The 17,285-nt window shown below is 44.5% G+C and overlaps 1 protein-coding gene and 1 pseudogene across 10 annotated transcripts in view; one reads left to right on the top strand and one right to left on the bottom strand.

The window, feature by feature from the left end:
* NAV2 (neuron navigator 2) overlaps positions 1-17,285 on the top strand; it is a 762,517-nt gene that overhangs the window by 334,381 nt on the left and 410,851 nt on the right. The gene's annotated exons all lie outside the window — the stretch shown is intronic.
* LOC132534091 (ubiquitin-conjugating enzyme E2 C-like) lies at positions 5,232-7,002 on the bottom strand (annotated as a pseudogene).

Genomic DNA, 17,285 nt, shown 5'->3' with positions numbered 1-17,285 from the left:
ATAAGGAAATGTTAAAATTGACTGTTTCTATTCAGCCCTCAAATAGGGCATGTTGGCTCTAGAATGGATAGCCTCTAGGGGAGAAAAGACACAACTCTTTGAAGGCCTTGAAAGTCTCTCAAGCTCAGGTAGCAGTATCAGGAGTTTCACAAGGATTTTCAGATTACTGACCATCTGCTAGTACAGTAGCAAGAACACTGGCTGATGAAGGAAAGGCATGGCCACTTGCTGAGTGTCTGATATACCAGGCTTTTTCCAGAGGATCTCACTTTACCCTCCTATCAATACTCAAAGTAGGCATGACAGATCCATTTTCTAAAACAATAATAACATAATAATGGCAATCATAGCATAGCACTTCCTATGTTTCAGAAACTGTTGTAAAGACTTTACATTAAATGCCTCATTTGATTCTTACAGCCAGCCAGTGAGACAAGCAGATTAGCTGTGACTTATCTTCACTCTTTACATGAGGAAATTGAAGCAAGGACCAGGTTGATGACCTTGGGAACAACAGAGATAGAATTAAAGTGTGAATATTCTGACTTTGGGTTCTGCACCTGTAACCATGTTGCTATACAAAGATAACCAAAGAGACTTCTTGGTTACTTGTAGACTCTGGTTTATCAGACCACTGTTTGACCATTGGATTAAAGCAGTAGGTGATGCTTAGCAAGAGAAAAAAAATTGTTTATTTGTACAAGTCAACCTACTCCAATGTGACCAGTCAAGGAGTCTAATTCAGTTGCCTTCCCCTGGTTGAGCATATACATTAGGATATTCAAGGCCCTGGGTTCAAGCCCCCACTCCCTACCTGCAGGAAGAAAGCTTCATGAGCTCTGAAGTAGGTTTGCAGGTGTTTGCCTCCTCCTCCTCCTCCTCCTCTTCCTTCTTCTCCTTTTCCTTCTCCTCCTCCTCCTTATTCTTGTTTCTTTCTTTCTTTCTTTTTTATGTTTTTTTAATTTATTTATTTTCCCTTTTGTTGTCCTTGTTGTCTTTTTATTGTTGTTGTAGTTATTATTGTTGTTATTGATGCCGTCATTGTTAGGACAGAGAGAAATGGAGAGAGGAGGGGGAGACAGAGAGGGGGAGAGAAAAGTCAGACACCTGCAGACCTGTTTCACCACCTGTGAAGCGACCTCCCCCCCTGCAGATGGGGAGCCGGGGGCTCAATCTGGGATCCTATGTCAGTCCTTGTGCTTTGTACCACGTGCGCTTAACCTGCTGCGCTACCACCTGATCCTTTCTTTCTTTCTTCCTTCCTTCCTTCCTTTCTTTTTTTTTCCTTTTTAACTAGAGCACTACTTAGCTGTGGTTTACGGTGATGCAGGGGATTGAACCTGGGACTTTGGAGCCTCAGGCATGAAAGTCTCTTTGTATAACCATTTTGCTATCTACCCCTGCCCTCCACCCCCTCCCCTTTAAATTTCTATCCTATCAAATAAAAATAGGAAGGAAAAAAATAAAAGAAAAATATAGCTGCTAGGATCAGTGGATTCATAATTGCAGGCACTGAGCCCCAGCATTAACCCTGATGGCAATTAAAAAAATAAAAAGATAAAAAGAAGCCTCACTGCATCATACACTGGCAAAAATACACAGGATAAATGAAGCATGACCTGAGCCTTAGAGATTTTATAATATAACTGGGTGTCATAGATAATGCACCAAAGGCCACTAAGCATAACACAGAGAGGCCTGGAAGGTATGATTGGGGCTTGATGGAAGGGCATGTTCATAATGGCTAGGGAAGTCTGGATGTCCTCATTGAGGAGGTAAAAAGTAGGCTGGGCTCAGAGACAAGACAGGTGAAATGAGCATGATCAGGAAATACAGGACCCAACTATGATGCAGGGCAGGAGTTGGTGTGACTGTAGGGAAGCTGTACCATCATGCAACAGGTGTCTGCTCTGTCACTAATATCTCCCATTTAAAAGGCAATGGTGAAAAGAGAACAGAGACTTCAGAGCTGAAGGACTGTATTTGCACAATGGCTTCCTGATGGATAGTAATTCTAGGCATGAAGGTTCATTAGAAGTTGGGTAGACATTGTCCTTAGAGGACGAGGCTTAGAACAGTTTGTTGGGAAATGACAGTGATTATTGTTATTAGCTTGGTATTCAGAATATTCAGCCCCTACGTTGGCTGTAGGGGAAGGAAGAGTTTCTTATGCCTTCCTTTATTATATAGCAGTGTGCTCCCCACAAGGGATAGCCCTTTCTCCCCAAGCCTGTTCACTAAATCCATCAAGTGTAAAATGATCTAATGTAGCCAGAAAAATCCCTTTTTATGTCTGGCCTTATTGTCAACTCCCCTTACCTTGATTCTCTACCACATACCCACAACTGGTGCCTGACTACCACTCCTTAACCCACCCCCCAAAAAAAACTGTAATCTGCAGTAGCATGTCTCACCTATAGTCCCTTCCTTGTGCTGGGATACCTGGGCCTCCCCCCAAGAATGAACATTTATAGCATCTGCTCTGTTAACATGTATATAAATTGTTGATGTGTGCCAAGAATAGTTTTACAGACATTCTCTGTGTTAGTTCATAAGCCCTGTCTGATCGGCCTTCAGATAAGGAATGCTCGTGAGCTATTTGAGGAGAGGTTGGGCTATTTTAAAGAAGCAATTGCATGGGTGGGAAATATATACATTATACATAATATATATATGTATATATATATACTTTGATATTTAATCTTTTTAGGAACCTTGTATTCAATTTGCAACTCATTTTTAATAAAAGAAAAAGTCATTTGAATTGATTGAAATCCTCTGTGTGTGTCTTAGATGTTTACAAAGAAAGCACAGGCAGTGCCCCTAGGAAGAGTGTGCGGTTCCAAGCTCACAACCTGTTGCAACTTTGCCCCATTGTGTTTTGATTAGAATCCTTGCTCCATCATCAAAGTTGATTATGGATTTGATTAGTACATTTTTCTGCTATTGTGTTATACCCTTTCTTCTCTTTATTTCTTGGAAGGGGTATATGTAGCATGGTCATCTGCCAACTTGCAAGAATGTTTATAGGCCACATATTATTGCTTAGTCTATGGGTTAATTTTCTGAAGCCACTTGCAGGGTGGGACTGGGTACCACTACACACACACACACACACACACACACACACACACATCTGCATGTGAATCATCTACTTCTGAATATGTGTATATACACATACGCACACACATACACAAATATATACACATGGAACAACTTAAAATAATGAGCACATGCAAGCACACACACATCAATGGTCAGGCTGGAGGAGTTACGGCCAGTCTGTAGCATTCAAAATAGCCAGATTTGCTTCCTAATCCACACGCCATCTTCCTTTTGAACAAGATTGACGTCCCACCCTGTGTCCTGTTTCGTTTATTTATATGGCATGAGAGCAGTAGCCTTGAGAGAGGTGTTTTAATTAGGCCTTAGCTCCTATACCCAGTCTGAAAAAGTCAAACCACCCACTGAGATTTTGGCTTTAGGTCAGAGTTTCTTGTTTCTTAAGAATAAATCTCAGCAATAGGGAACAAGGCAGGTAGGGAGCATCTGCTATGTGCCAGGTATCACGTGGTGCTATGTATATATGATATTTATATAGTCTTTCATTTTAGACACAAGACACAAAGCAAAATGTTATCCAAGCCTATGCATTCTTTATGAGGAAATGAAGCCAAGGGAAGTTATTTTTTTAATATTATTTGTTGTTGGATAGAGACAGAGAAATTGAGAGAGAAAGGGGAGATAGAGAGAAAGAGAGACAGAGAGACACCTGTAGACCTGCTTCACCACCTGTGAAGTGACTCCCCTGCATGGGGAGCCAGGGGCTTGAACCAGGATCCTAATCGGTCCTTGAGCTTTGCGCCACATGCACTTAACCCACTGCGCTACCACCCGACTCCTGGGAAGTTATTGTTTGTAGGCTATCCTGTGTGGTAGGTTAGACGTTATCAAGAGACAGACCTGATTTGAATACAAATCCTGTATAAGTTACTTAACATCTCTAAATCTTATTGTCTTCATAAATAAAACAGAAATGGCAACATTTACAGGTTGGCTGTGAGGATTCAGTGAGGTAATACAGGTAAGTTGCTAAGCACATTACCTGGCAGGTAATAAGCAAGAAATATACGGACTGTCTATTTATATTACCCAAGATCAGAGGAAAGGTTGTAAACCAGATCTGCTTCACTCTAAGCTTATGTTCTTTCCACCCTACCTCACTGCCACCCAGATACACAGTTGATGATTACAGAGTCAGACAAATGACTTGCATCATGAAAGCAGAGAATGTAGCAGGGCTTTGGCTAGATGAATGAAGAGCAAGAAAAAATTAAAAGAATAATCTTCTCCAAATGAATCATCCGTAGCTATGAAATGTAACTTCAACATTCTAGGTTCCAGACGTCGTTTTATAGCACAAACTGGGCTGAAGAAACAAACTCCTGGGAAGCCTATACTAGACACCCTACTGAGCTGGCTCTCTATAGGTAGTTCAGTGAAGCTGATTCATCTGACGGTCTTGCTCAGCACCAAGATGGGAATAATCCCATACATGGGCCTCTGAAAGGCTCCTTATGACTGTGAGGAGAGGGAAACTCTGCTTTCCTTCACAGCTGGCATGCTTGCTAAGAGTTGAGTCTTATGATCACACTGGTCACTGAGGTGCCTAAAAGCATGGGCAGCCATCCAGTTGGTGTCTCACCCATAGCCACAGGCCCACTTTCAATGGTAACTCTGTCTCATGCCACACTGTTGAAGGAGACAGACAATGTGCTCCAAGAATATCTTGGATACAATAGGCCATGTGATTTTGAGCACAAAACTTTGTCAGTATTTTGTGCTTCACTCTACACAAGACAATATAGCAAAGGATACAAAAGTTTTCACAGGAACCCCTAATTGCCCACACAGAACCTAAAGTATGACTCATGACTTAGTATCCCCTTTCCCAAGGAAAACAGACCCTCTCATGTTTTGCAAACAATGACCCCACAGACTCAGAATATTCTGTCTCTCCTTCCAAGTGAAACCATAATACCTTTAATGAATTCAGGGTTATTCCCAGTGCCTCTGGTCTTGGTGGGAGAGAGCGTAGAGTTGAAATAGTTGCTTGGTCCAGATAATTAAGAACTTGTCTCTCAGGGCTCTTTGAGAATTTTTTAATAAAATACCTCAAAATATATTTATTTAATGTATTCATTACAAGGGCTTGACAAGAGACTACACACACACACACACACACACACACACACACACACACACACACCACAGTTTGAGTCCTATATAGACACAAAGAACAGACCCATCCAAGGCAAGGAAAAAATAAAAAGGCAATACAAGGTGAAAGGCTGGACAGTGCAGGTCAGGGTTCTTGACTGGAGACCTGCTTTGAGTAGGTTTCTTGCAGGTACTTCTTAAAGACTGTAGGATTTTTCTGGAGCTCAGAAAGCAGCATATGTGCTCAAAGGGCTGTTGATGTTAGGTTCTCCTAGCAGGCTCTGGATGAAGAGCATGGTAGTCTGACATCATACAGGGCAGGCCACTTGTCTTTCACAATGTCCAGGCAGATGTTGCTCTGGGTGTCCATGTTGTGGTGGTAGCAGGGTGTGAGGAACTTCACAGTAGGTGAGTCTGTAGGGGTGGGCACTGGGGAACTCCAGGGAGAGCTTATACCTCAGGTCTTCATACATGGTACCAGTTGCTCCATGGATGATACCCACCCATTTGAAAGGGTTGCCTGATTCAGGGAAAGCAAAAGTTCCTTTGTCACCAGGTATCAGGAGGTTCATTAGTTCCTGCTGTAGCCTCTTGCCCATGGGGTCTCCCACAGTGCCCTCGCTGGGCTCGGATCCTTTGCAGGTGGAGGTGACTCTGAGGTGGCTGGGTAGCCATTCAAGGAGGTCATGCCAGTGGGTGCTGGGAGAAAGAGTGATAGCAACTGCCTTTGGGAATTTTTGAACCAAATCAGTCACTTGGAGCAGTGTGACACAATAAAAACACATCATCCCATGAGATTGGTGCTACTTTATGAAGAAAAATAGAAATGATAGCTCTGGAAGTCATTATTATTAAGACAACACATACAGGATCCTCAAAATTGTCAATGCCATAGAAAACAAAACAAATCAAGGCATATGAAGACTGTTCTAGAAAAAAAGAACAAAGAACATGACAGGCAGATGAAATGAGAGGTGATGAAAAGAGAGGTGCTTGACTGGAACCTAAATTAGCAAATGATAGGTCATTTGGGAAACAATTCAAAATATTTAAGTGTGGACTGTACATTTAGTAGTATTCCAACAATACTCAACAATATTGGTGGTACTGGGGTCATATAAGATTTTTTTTTTTAATCTGAGTTCACTTCTGACCAAACTATTTTTAATTCTTAACTTATTTTTTCTAATTACTTTTATTTATTTATCAGATAGAGACAGCTAGAAATCGAGAGGGAAGGGGATGATGGAGAGGGAGAGAGACAGAGAAAGACATCTGAAACACTGCTTCACCACTTGAAAAACTTTCCCCTTTCAGATAGGGACCAGGTTGCTCAAACCCAGGTTCTTATACTCAACCAAGTACACCCCAGATTTTATTATTTTTTTATTAGCGCCAGCTTTATGGATGGGGCTTGGTGCCTGCATGATTAATTTTCACTGCTCCTGGTAGCCATTTTTACTTTTTTAGATTTTTTTTTTTAATTGATAGAACAGATAGAAATTGAGAGGGGAAGACCCAGGTGGTGGCACACCTGGTTGAGTGCTCATGTTACAATGCACAAGGAACCAAGTTCAAGACCCTGGTCCCCACCTGCAATGAGGAAGCTTCACAAGTGTTGAAGCAGGGTTGCAAGTGTCTCTCTGTTGGTTTCTCTATCCCTCCATTCCCAATTTCTGGCTGTTTCTATCCATAAATGATGATTAATTAAAAAAAAAAAAAGAAATTGAGGGGGAGAGAGAGATAGAGAATGAAAGGAGAAAGAGAGACACTTGCAGAAGCTACTTCACAACTCCTAAAACACCACCCCCTGCAGGTGGGGTGCAGAGGCTTGAACCCTGGTCCTCAAGCATGTTAATGTGTGTGCCGCTGCCCAGCCCCAAGAAATTTTTTTCTTGATAGTTACATGCTGAAATATTTAAGGATAAAGTGTGTTGCTCTCAGCAATTAATTTCAAACAGCTCAGAAAAGACAGTATATCTGTGTTCTCTCTCTCTTCTCTCCCCAATAAATAGCCTGGCCAAGTTCATTTCACTAGGTTTAGGATCTGAGTTCCTTATCTCCTTTCTGGTGTACTGTGAGACTCTTGGCTTAATTCCTTGTTTTTTTTTCTGAGAATGGTTGCTGACATTTTATGGAAATCATAAATAAGACCCAACTTGATTTGGTAATCTCTTATGAAAATATGTTTGGAAATATAAGAGAATCTTTTAATGTGAAGAGATATTAAAACTCCTGATTATAGTCTGCTCATCTAGGCATTAAGGAGGGAAGGAGCATGAGTGAGAACAAAGTTAAAATCAAATTCATATTCCTTTTCTCTGTCTCACCTCTATTGATTTATTGGAGTTTTTCTGTTTGTTTGTTTTGTTTTGCCTCCAAGGTTATTGCTGACACTATGAAACCACCACCACTCCTGGCCACAGTTTTTTCCTTTTTACTGGACAGAACAGAGAGAAATTGAGAGAGGAGAGGGAGAGAGGGAAAGATAGAGAGACACATGCAGACCTGCTTCACCTTTCGTGAAGCATCTCCCCTGCTAGTGGGGAGCTGGGGGCTCCAACCAGGATCATTGTGCTTTGCACTTACTATGTGCATTTAACCAGGTACACTACTGTCCCCCCTTCTCCTTCCTATTGATACCTCCTTTGTCTGACTAAATTTTCTCTGTCCTTTACCTGTCCAAGTTTAGTCTTAATGTCATCACTTCTAAGAAGCCTTCTGTCACTACCCTGGCCCAGATTCCATGGCTATTCTATGTATTTCCTTGGGATCCTGCTTTTGTAACCCCCACAACTTGGATGGTGGTTGCTTATTACATCACACCAAGACTCCAAGGTCAGTGATGACAGATGGCTAAGTACAGGTGACATGGGCCAACTCAACAGTGGCTGAGATCAATATTAAAACTCCCCAGTGTCAGACTTCACAGAAACACACTTCATCTGGCTGGGTAGAGGAAGAGGCAGATTCCTTTATATAAAGTTGGTTCTAACGTTGAGCACTGTCTGGCTGCTCCAATGGAAGGTCTGTCTGGGTGTGATGATGGTAGCACAGGAGACTGGAGCAGCTGAGGGGAATAGAATGCTATGGTTTTATAGGTCTTATGTGATTCCTGTTCCCTCAACTTTGAAAGAGACCTGAGTTTCTCAAGGATTTATTTATTTATCTGCTTTGTGTTTTCTCTTCTGTTCTTTTTTCCTCCTTTATTGGGGGGATTAATGGTGTACAACCAACAGTAAAATATAGTAGTTGGTACATGCGCAACATTTCTCAGTTTTCCACATAACACTCTAATACCCCACCTAGGTCCTCCTCATCATCTTCCAGGACCTGAACCCACCCCCCTCACCCCAGAATCCTTTACTTTGGTGTAATATAACAAATCCAGTTCAAAATCTGCTTTGTGTTTTCCCTTCTGTTTTTATTTTTCAACTTCTGTCTTTGAGTGGCATCATCCCATATTCATTAAGGATTTATTTTTAATAAAAGAGAGCTTTTTTAAAAACAAAACCAAAAAAAAAAAGAACTAAAAATAATAGAACTATTTTCTAAAGAGTGTTAGGATGTAACAGTCCTTCCAGGAGTAAAGACTAGAGCAACCATTATGCCTTTTTTGTGTGTTATCTTATTTATTCCTTACACTTTCTGAGCTGCTTTTCCATGAAGTAGAAACACAAGGTATGAGTGAGAAATCTAGCCTGATAGGGTAGTCAGACTTGTTCAGAGGATACAGCTGCTTTGGACAGTGGCAGGATGTGCACCTGGAATTTCCTGAATCCAAAATCTGCTCACACCACTCTCTTTTTTTGATAGTGTCTGGAAGAAGCTTAAATTCTAAACTAAGATGATGCTTTAGACAACCAAACTCCCAAACTCTGTTCCCTGACTTTGACCCTCTTGCTGTTTCCTTCTTGGCCAGGGGTCCTATTCCTCTCGCCAGAGGTTCCACATATATAGACCAAAGAGCCCTGTTTGGCTGCTGCCCACATTCTGTTGCAGTCTGGGCACCATCTCCTCTCATACCGTAGCTGCTGTCCCCCAGGTCACCCCTGTTCTGTGGGTCCCAGCAAGGTCCATATGCCTAACAGCTGGCAGAACCTCTTTCCTGTCCTCCTGGCATAGGCAGACAGTCCCCATTTCATGCTGATTTGTTTTGATTCTTTTCAGACCTGGGAGTGACGCATATTTGCGTCAAGATGTGTGGGCCACAAGTGTCCCAGAGCTGTCAGATCTTCTGGTGTGTGAATTTAGGCTATTAACTATCTATATACCAAGGAAGGCAAGCTGTGGAGAAGAAAAACAAACAAACAAACAAAAAACTTGAGTGACAAAATCAGATCTAGAAAAACCAGACTTACTTAGGATGTCTGTTTGGTGCTCTGTGCCTCTGAGGACAAGAGACTCAGGACATCCTGTGTAGACTTTGAAGGCCATCTGTTCTTCCTACAGATTCACTGTGCAGATGGGGAACCCAGGGTCGAGAGATGGATGTCACTTGTCTATGGTCACCCAGCTGGAAGAGCAGAGCAAATCTGGGAGCCAGGCCTCCTGGCATGGAGCTTAGAGTTCTTTCTACCTCACTCATGGTGGTCAGATGTTTTGCTCTTGGGGACTGATGGTTTAGGGAATCAGAACCAGCCTTGACTTGCTTTCTTCCTTCCACCAAGTATTCTTAACTCCTTCATGTTATAACATTTTTGCATTTGGCTAATTAACCAGAAAAGCAGGACTTCATCATAGATGGTGTGAATGTGGTAACAGACCACCATTGATGGGCACTTCCATGGGCCAGACTCTTTATTTCCATCAACTCATTTAAGCCCTACAGCAGTATAGGACAGGAGGCATCTTATCTGTCCCATATGTGTGGTTTGAAAAAGGTCAGTAACAAGACCAAGCTCATGTGGAGCTCTGATTTCATATTCATGCAATTTATGCCCAGCTTCTTAAGCCCCCATACAGAAAGTCAAAGGTGCCAGGTTAAGATCTTGCCTCCCCACTAATTTACGTGACATCTAACTTTCCCAGTGTGAGATGGAAAGTAAACACAGTAGGTACTTGCTAAATAGTTGTTGAGCTGAAACTTAGAGAAGCTAGTCTTATCTAGTCTCACTGTCTGCAAAGAACATATAGCTTTTCAATGGTCCATGTGGATAAAAGTAGTGTATGCAACTTTTTCATTTTACTGAGCATTTACTATGTGTTGATCATTCTTCTAAGCATTTTTTATTATAGCCCCCCATTTAATCATCACCAAAGCAGCCACCTCTGTGGTGGGCACTTTAGTGCATGTGTCCATTTTACAGGGGAACCAAAGTATGCAGAGTATAAACTACTTGTCCAAGGTAAGTGGAGGAACCACAACTTGAGCAGAATCTGTAGAGCTGCATGCCCCATTCTCTGCCCTTTGAGCCTGCTTCTGACTGAACCTAGACCTAGCTTAGCGTGGGGAGGAGAGACATACAGCTGAGGGCAGAGAGGTAAAGTCATTTGCTTAAGGCTCTCTCTCCATGGAATGAGAAGAAGTAAAACCCAGGTTCTACTTTCTGTCTAAGGTACCTTGGGGTTCTGTCCTCAGAAAGCCTCTCTAGTGAGAAAGTCAAGTTATGAGATGAACTTCCAGACTGGAAGTGTCCACCATGAGCCAGAGACTGACTCCTAACTTCCTGGTTGGACACTGTGACTTCCCTTTGGGCACTTACTTCTCAATCTGTGGAACCACATCTTCCCTGGACTGCAGAGCAGAAACTAATCTAAATTCAGCCTAGTCCCCCAAAATGTTTACCTGGCTAAAAATGTACCAACTTTGTTGTATGTTTAGCCAAATTTAGATTTGGAGTATATGAACTGCCCACACCCATGTATTAGGCATGAACTGTTGGTACATTTTGTAACAGGAAGCTGCCAGTTTTCCATTCCAAAGAACTGGAGTTAACTCAGAAATTTGTCATTTTTGTGAGTACCACCTCTCGGCACATTCCACTGCTGTTTTTAAGAGTGTCTGGTCACCTGGACTGGGAGGAAACAAGCCGTGGGCGCGGCTAGGCTGCCAGGCTGCCACAGGCATTCTCCAGCTCTAGTGCCTTCCAAGTGACCTCTGCCTGGCGCTCCCAGGCCCACGCCATCTGCAGTGTGTTGCCTTTGGACTCATGTATGGGCAGACAGGGTGCTTATTTTAGAACTGGAAGGAGAGGGGATCTGTCAATAAAAAGCCAGGGCAGGAAAAATCCATTCAGTGGTTTTAAAATATCTGTCCTTTAATGGGACAGATTATTTTTGTTTCTTAAAAACAACTGGTAATTCGCTCCTCGAAGCCAAGCTGGATAGAAAGGCATATAAAACCGTAATAAAGGAAGGGCTATGATGGGCACCTGCATTGTCACCACAGTCATTCCCCCTAAACACCAAGATCTCTCCTTCCTTTCTGACAGACTCTGGAACCTGATAAAGTTATCGCTGAGATCCTGGTTTCTGACTTCTGCACTTTGCAGATGAGAAAAACCAACCTTCGGGACCTTTTCTATTGCCATTCTTACTGCCTGGAATGTCTTCCCCAGATGCTGACATGGCTCATTCCCTGCCCTACAATCTCTGGTGTCACCTTACCCGAGGTGCCCTTTCTGGCCACCCTAAGGTAGCTCAAGCTGGTCAGCAAAATGGGAGGCTATTCTCTACCCAGTAACTAGAGAGGGAGGAGAGATACAGCCTTTGACCTGGCAGGTCAACATGAGAGACCCTCAGCTCTCTGCTCTGCCTAATGTGCTCCAGGTGGGCAGGGGTGGCATCTTTTGGGAGCTGGAGGCAGCTCTTCCCAATGCTCACAGACTGCTGTGAAATCCTCTTACCCCTTTCAGCAGAGGCAATGCAGCTGTCCTTCACAGTGGGAACACAGCCCAGCTCCCATGGTCCTTTGCTCTTTGGAAGTCTCCTTGAATTGCAGTCAGAAATGGCATTGCAGGGCTGCAGCACGTAGCTGTGGAGGAGGCAGGATGCACCGCTGAGTCCCTAGGGGAGGGGAACTTCCAGTGCCGGTCCTCCTTCTCCGCCACTGGATGCATCAGTGAGCAGGTGCTGTGCAGATGTAATCCTTCTGCCTGCTGAGGCCTTGCTTTCAGTCAGGCTGTGGCTGAGTATTGACTTGGGGGAAGCCCATTGATTAAAGCAGAGCAGATTTTTCTGAGCCCTTGAATAAGATCATTCGGTGCAGTTATTGTCTGAAGCTGATATTGGAAGGTTTTACATTGTTCTGGCCATGCACATGGTTACTGGTGTTGTAAAGCTGTCCTTGTGCACACCTGTGTCTCAGTGAGGTTTGGGCCACTGCAGGTGGAGGATGGGAACATGGTGGCCTCACTTGGGAGTTTGAATGAAGAAAGAGGGTAGTGGAGTGCTGAGCAGGAAGGTTCTCTGCTTCCCGTGCTCCCCAGTGCTTCTCTCATTTAATCCCATCTAAGCCACCTATGAGGAAGGGCCTTCTTAGTCCCCCTCAAGTTCAGACCTGACCTTGAGTGGGGCAAGGGAAATTGCCCTGTGGCTGAAAAGTAATGAGCCCGATGCCAAGGAAGTGGATGTGCCTGTACACATGCATGTGCATGGGTCTGAGTGTGTGAGCCTGTGCATTGCACACTCAGGAGCGGCTGTAGAAAGTCTCTTGTTATCACTAGCAGCACCATACCGTGTGAAACAGTGTGGAGAAGCTGAACGAGCACTATTCTAGGAGTCTGGGAATTTGAGTTTTCTGTCTGCACTTGACATTAACAAACTGTGACCGGGCACATGTGCAGTTGTTCTTTGCCAGGAGCGTGTGGTGTCGTCGAGCAGTGTGCATGTCCAGTGCACATTATAGCTCCAGGTCTGGGCTGAGACGTTAGCATCTGTGTTTCTTAGGGTTCTGCAAAGGGATTCAAATGCATCTCTGGGGGAAGAGCTCCTGGAGAAGTCAGAGTGGGCAGTGGGCAATAGAAGAGGGTACAGCCTCTCAGACCAGGGCTTGAGTACTGTGATGCCCATGGCAAATGTTGCCTCAGGTGGGCTGCTAAACATGGCCATGCTTCCTCACCTGCTCTAGAGGACAAGGGTGAGACCATCACAGGGTTGTCCTGAGCACTTAACACCATGCTATAAGTGAAACATGGGGCAAGTACTTGGTGTATGTGTGGTGAGTTCTCCAGAAAGGTTAAGTTCCTTATGTGTGTGTGCATGTGTGTGTCTTCTGCTGTACCCTCGTACATGCATAGAGTCCTATTATTAAAATCCAAAGCAGAATTCAATCAAGAAATGACAATGTTCTATTTCATTAGTGTAATTTGGAAATAAATAAAGAAATCATGGGGCCAGGCGGTGGTACACCTGGTTAAGTGCCCACATTATCGTGCTCAAGGCCCCAGGTTCAAGCACCTGTTCCCCACTTGGAGGAGGGAAGCTTCACGAGTGCTGAAGTAGGGCTGCAAGTGTCTCTCTGTCTCTCTTGCTCTCTATCTTCCCTTCCCTCTCGATTTCTGGCTGTCTCTATTCCAATAAATAAATATAATTTAAAGAAAATTAAAAATAAGGAAAACAATTAATTAATTAACTATTTCAGATAGTTGTTAATAGAGATGGGAACTTGCAAAGGAATGTCGCATGGGGCCAGGGAGAAATACCAAGTGTGCATATATATCTCTTCCTCCACAATAGTGGCTCTTAGACTTCATTGTGTCAGTGTGGTCTGGGGGTTTGTTTAATCTGCAGGAGCCTGGGCTCCAGCTTCAGACACTGATTTTTGAAGATCAAGGTGAGACCCAAGAATTCATATTTTTGACAGGTATGACCAAGTGAGTGTGCAGGAGGTGGTCTGTAGCCCCCATTATGAGAAGACAGGTCTGAAGTGAAAGGTCAAGTTGGAGGATTAAGAGAAGGAGAGAAGTGGGTGGGTTGGAGCAGGCAAGAAAGGGATCTTAAGTAAAATGAGAAGAATCAAAATTTCAGTGCTTGCAAGCTCCAGAGAGAAAAAACAGGCAGCATTATCTTTTTAATGCTTAATTTGGAAAGATGAGCAGATGGTGGGGGACTCTTGTGTCTAAAAAGACTCATGTCTGCTGCCAGGGGTTGGGGTTGCCATGCAGGGTGGATGTCACACCAGGATGTCAGCCACTGGGAAGGGTAAGACAGAGTCCCTGGTGAAGGTTATGATTCCTAGGTGTGTGTTCCTTACTCCTCTGTCTAATCTGGCTGCCTTTAATTGCTTGGGGGCACCTATGGAACTCAGCATCGGCCTCACTGTCTTCTCATTCAGAAAGTTATGCTTAGGAGTATGCTGGGGATGGAGATCTGTAAGTTCAAAGTAAATCTGAAATATTTGGAATCCTAAAGAGTGAGTGGTAGCTGAAATGGAGTCACATTTGAGCCTCAGAGCGTATTGTGGGTTGATTGAGCTGAGAGGGCCAAGTGGCTTACTGATACTCATTAATAAAGCCCAAGAAAAAAAATTCCCTAAACTTTGGCCTTTGGGTCCTAGTGATAGGAGAGCACATTCTCTGAAGTCTCTGGTGGATTAGGAAGACCTCTGTGCTGGGTGCCATGTTCCATGCTTATTTGATCTATCTCACTTTGGAGACATCTGTCTTTGGAGAATCTGCGTTTGGAGACAGATGTCATGAGTCTCGTATTACAGATGAAGAAAGGCAACATTATTAATCTCACACAGCTAGGACCTGGCAAAGCCTGGGCTGAAACTCCAAAGATCCACCCTTAGTTCCACAGTGAGTGCAGGTGAGATGTTGTGGGGACCTCAAGGGCAGTGCCCCCAGAAGCCCAGCTGCCATGGCTGGGGTGGGGGTGGCACATTGTAGGCAGGGGGTCCTGGAGTCCCGTGACATGTGTGACATTTCCATGCCCCTGTCAACAATTCAGCCTTTAGTAATGTCACCCTGGCTGCTGGCTGCTTTCACCACAGCCAGACCCCCTCCCACCCACACAAGTGAAGGCTGTGGCCAAGGGCACCCTGGAGAGGGAGGAGGAAGTGCCCTCCCAAGGGCCTGCCACAAAGCCCCTGAATGGCCCCATTGAGGTGCCGGAGCAAGATGACAATGGGTCTGTTGGGACCCTCTGTCCGGCTCTGAGGTGAGAGGGCTGGTACTGGGCAGGCAGCACTGGCTCAGAGGCCAAACACTGACTTCCAGGGCTGAGAGCCAGCACCTCTGACGTGCTATGAAATGCCAGCTCCACTTAATGGGGAGCAGCTGGGGCAGGCTCCACATTCTTCTCCATTCCGGGGGTTGGGGGGGTACTGCGTGAACTGTTTCTGCAGGCCACAGAGTGGCCCTCAGCCTCTTCCCTGTCTGGTACTGCTCCCCACTCAGCACATAAGGCTCTGTTCCTTGGATACCAGGACCACCACTGATCTGGAAGAGTCCCATTGGTCCTCAGGGCATCCTTTGTAGCTGAGGGGAGAAATAGCTTCTCCCCAACAACTTAGGGTACCCACAGTTGGGACTGCCAGATAAAATGCAGGGTGCCCAGTTGAATTAGAGTAATTTTCAGTATGCCAAAGATTAATAAATGGTAAAGCCTGAACCAAGATTGAGGTCCATCTGGCATATCATGGGATTCACGGAGGCCAAAAAAAGTACTGGTGGTTCATATAAAGTTCAAATTTAACTGGGTATCTTCTATTTTTAGTTGCTGAATCTGACAACCTTAGTCAATTGAGCTTGATGGGTGCACATGTGAAGTCATCAGGACTCAGTTGGGTGGGGCTCTCAGAGGGGCCCACTCTCCACTGCCTAACTTCGCATAGTAAAATGTCTGGAGGTGTGCTCAGTAGGTGTTGGCTAAAGGCAGCTGTTGTCCTTCTCTCCCAGTCCCTGTGGTGAGAAGGGAGGCTTGGGGAAAGGGGGGTTGTGCAGTTCCAGCTAGTGACTATTCATCATACACTTGTTTATCACAGTGACTGGAGCCTGATGATTTCATGATGAGCAGGATAAATGTGGTCTCTGTCCTCAGCTCTGCAGTTGAATAGTCACAGTCCAGCAAGCCATAAGCACTGCCAGTAGGTGGAGGGAGTCACAGGGGTTCTCTCACGTCCCAGGGGGTCATTTTACCTGCACCCAAGGGACAGACTTGCACAAAGAAGAGGATGCCAAAGTCCAAAGATCCCAGATGAAATCGTAAACTTCAGTGAGCTCACTCTGTGGTCCTGCACATAACACTTTACTTCCGTGAGCCCCTCTTCCTTACCTGTAACGTAGGAGTTACAGTCACCCCTCTAAGGACAACTGTAAGATCACTCCAAGTAAATTGATGGCAGTGAAGGTATAGTGCCAAAGTGGACTCTAGAAGGACTGTGTGCAGGAGAGTGGAGACAGGACTTGAAGGAGAGGGGGGTAAAGTGGGGCCAGAGGTTGCTAGGGCTCATGTCTATATCCTTGGGTCTCTGTCTTTGCATCTATTATTGCCAGTCCTTCTTAGTGTCCTTTTTGTATCAGATGAATAACAGTGATATCAGATGTTAGTATATTGTTTTTCTATTTGCAAAGTATGATGATTGCAAGTGTGGTCTGAGAACTCAAGTCCTGGTTGTACCCTGCAACCTCAGCAAAGTGTTTATTCTCTCCTTAGTTTCTCCTATGAAACGGATCTTCATAGACATTGCTAAGAAGATGAACAGAGACCACTAGTATAAAGCGCTTTGCACAGTACCTGGTATGTAGCAAGTTACTCAAGAAGCAGGCAGACATTAGGAGAGTCTTACTAGTGTATCAGAACAATCTTGTAAGGGAGCAATTAGCAGGTGGGGAATGAAGTTCAAGAGATTAGGTTTCCCAGCCCCAAGGCACAGCCAGAAGGTGTAGCTGTGAGGGAACATAAGAGGCATCTCTGCAGCCCTTTGTTCCCCTAACCTTCAGGGACACCACTGGTTTGGGCTGAGCACATCTCTGTTCAAAGCCCGCCTGCCTTATTGGTATCCTCAGTGACCTGACATGCCAGTTTGTGCCAAGCTTGGCCTTGCCCTGCCCAGTGGCTTGGAGCAAGAGCATCCTTTGTGAGTCTGAGGATTCAACAGCCCCGTACCATCCATTTTT

The sequence above is a fragment of the Erinaceus europaeus genome, chromosome 17 (genome assembly GCF_950295315.1).
Source record: "Erinaceus europaeus chromosome 17, mEriEur2.1, whole genome shotgun sequence".
Classification (NCBI taxonomy): domain Eukaryota; kingdom Metazoa; phylum Chordata; class Mammalia; order Eulipotyphla; family Erinaceidae; genus Erinaceus; species Erinaceus europaeus.
This window is presented reverse-complemented; position numbering and strand designations above follow the sequence as displayed.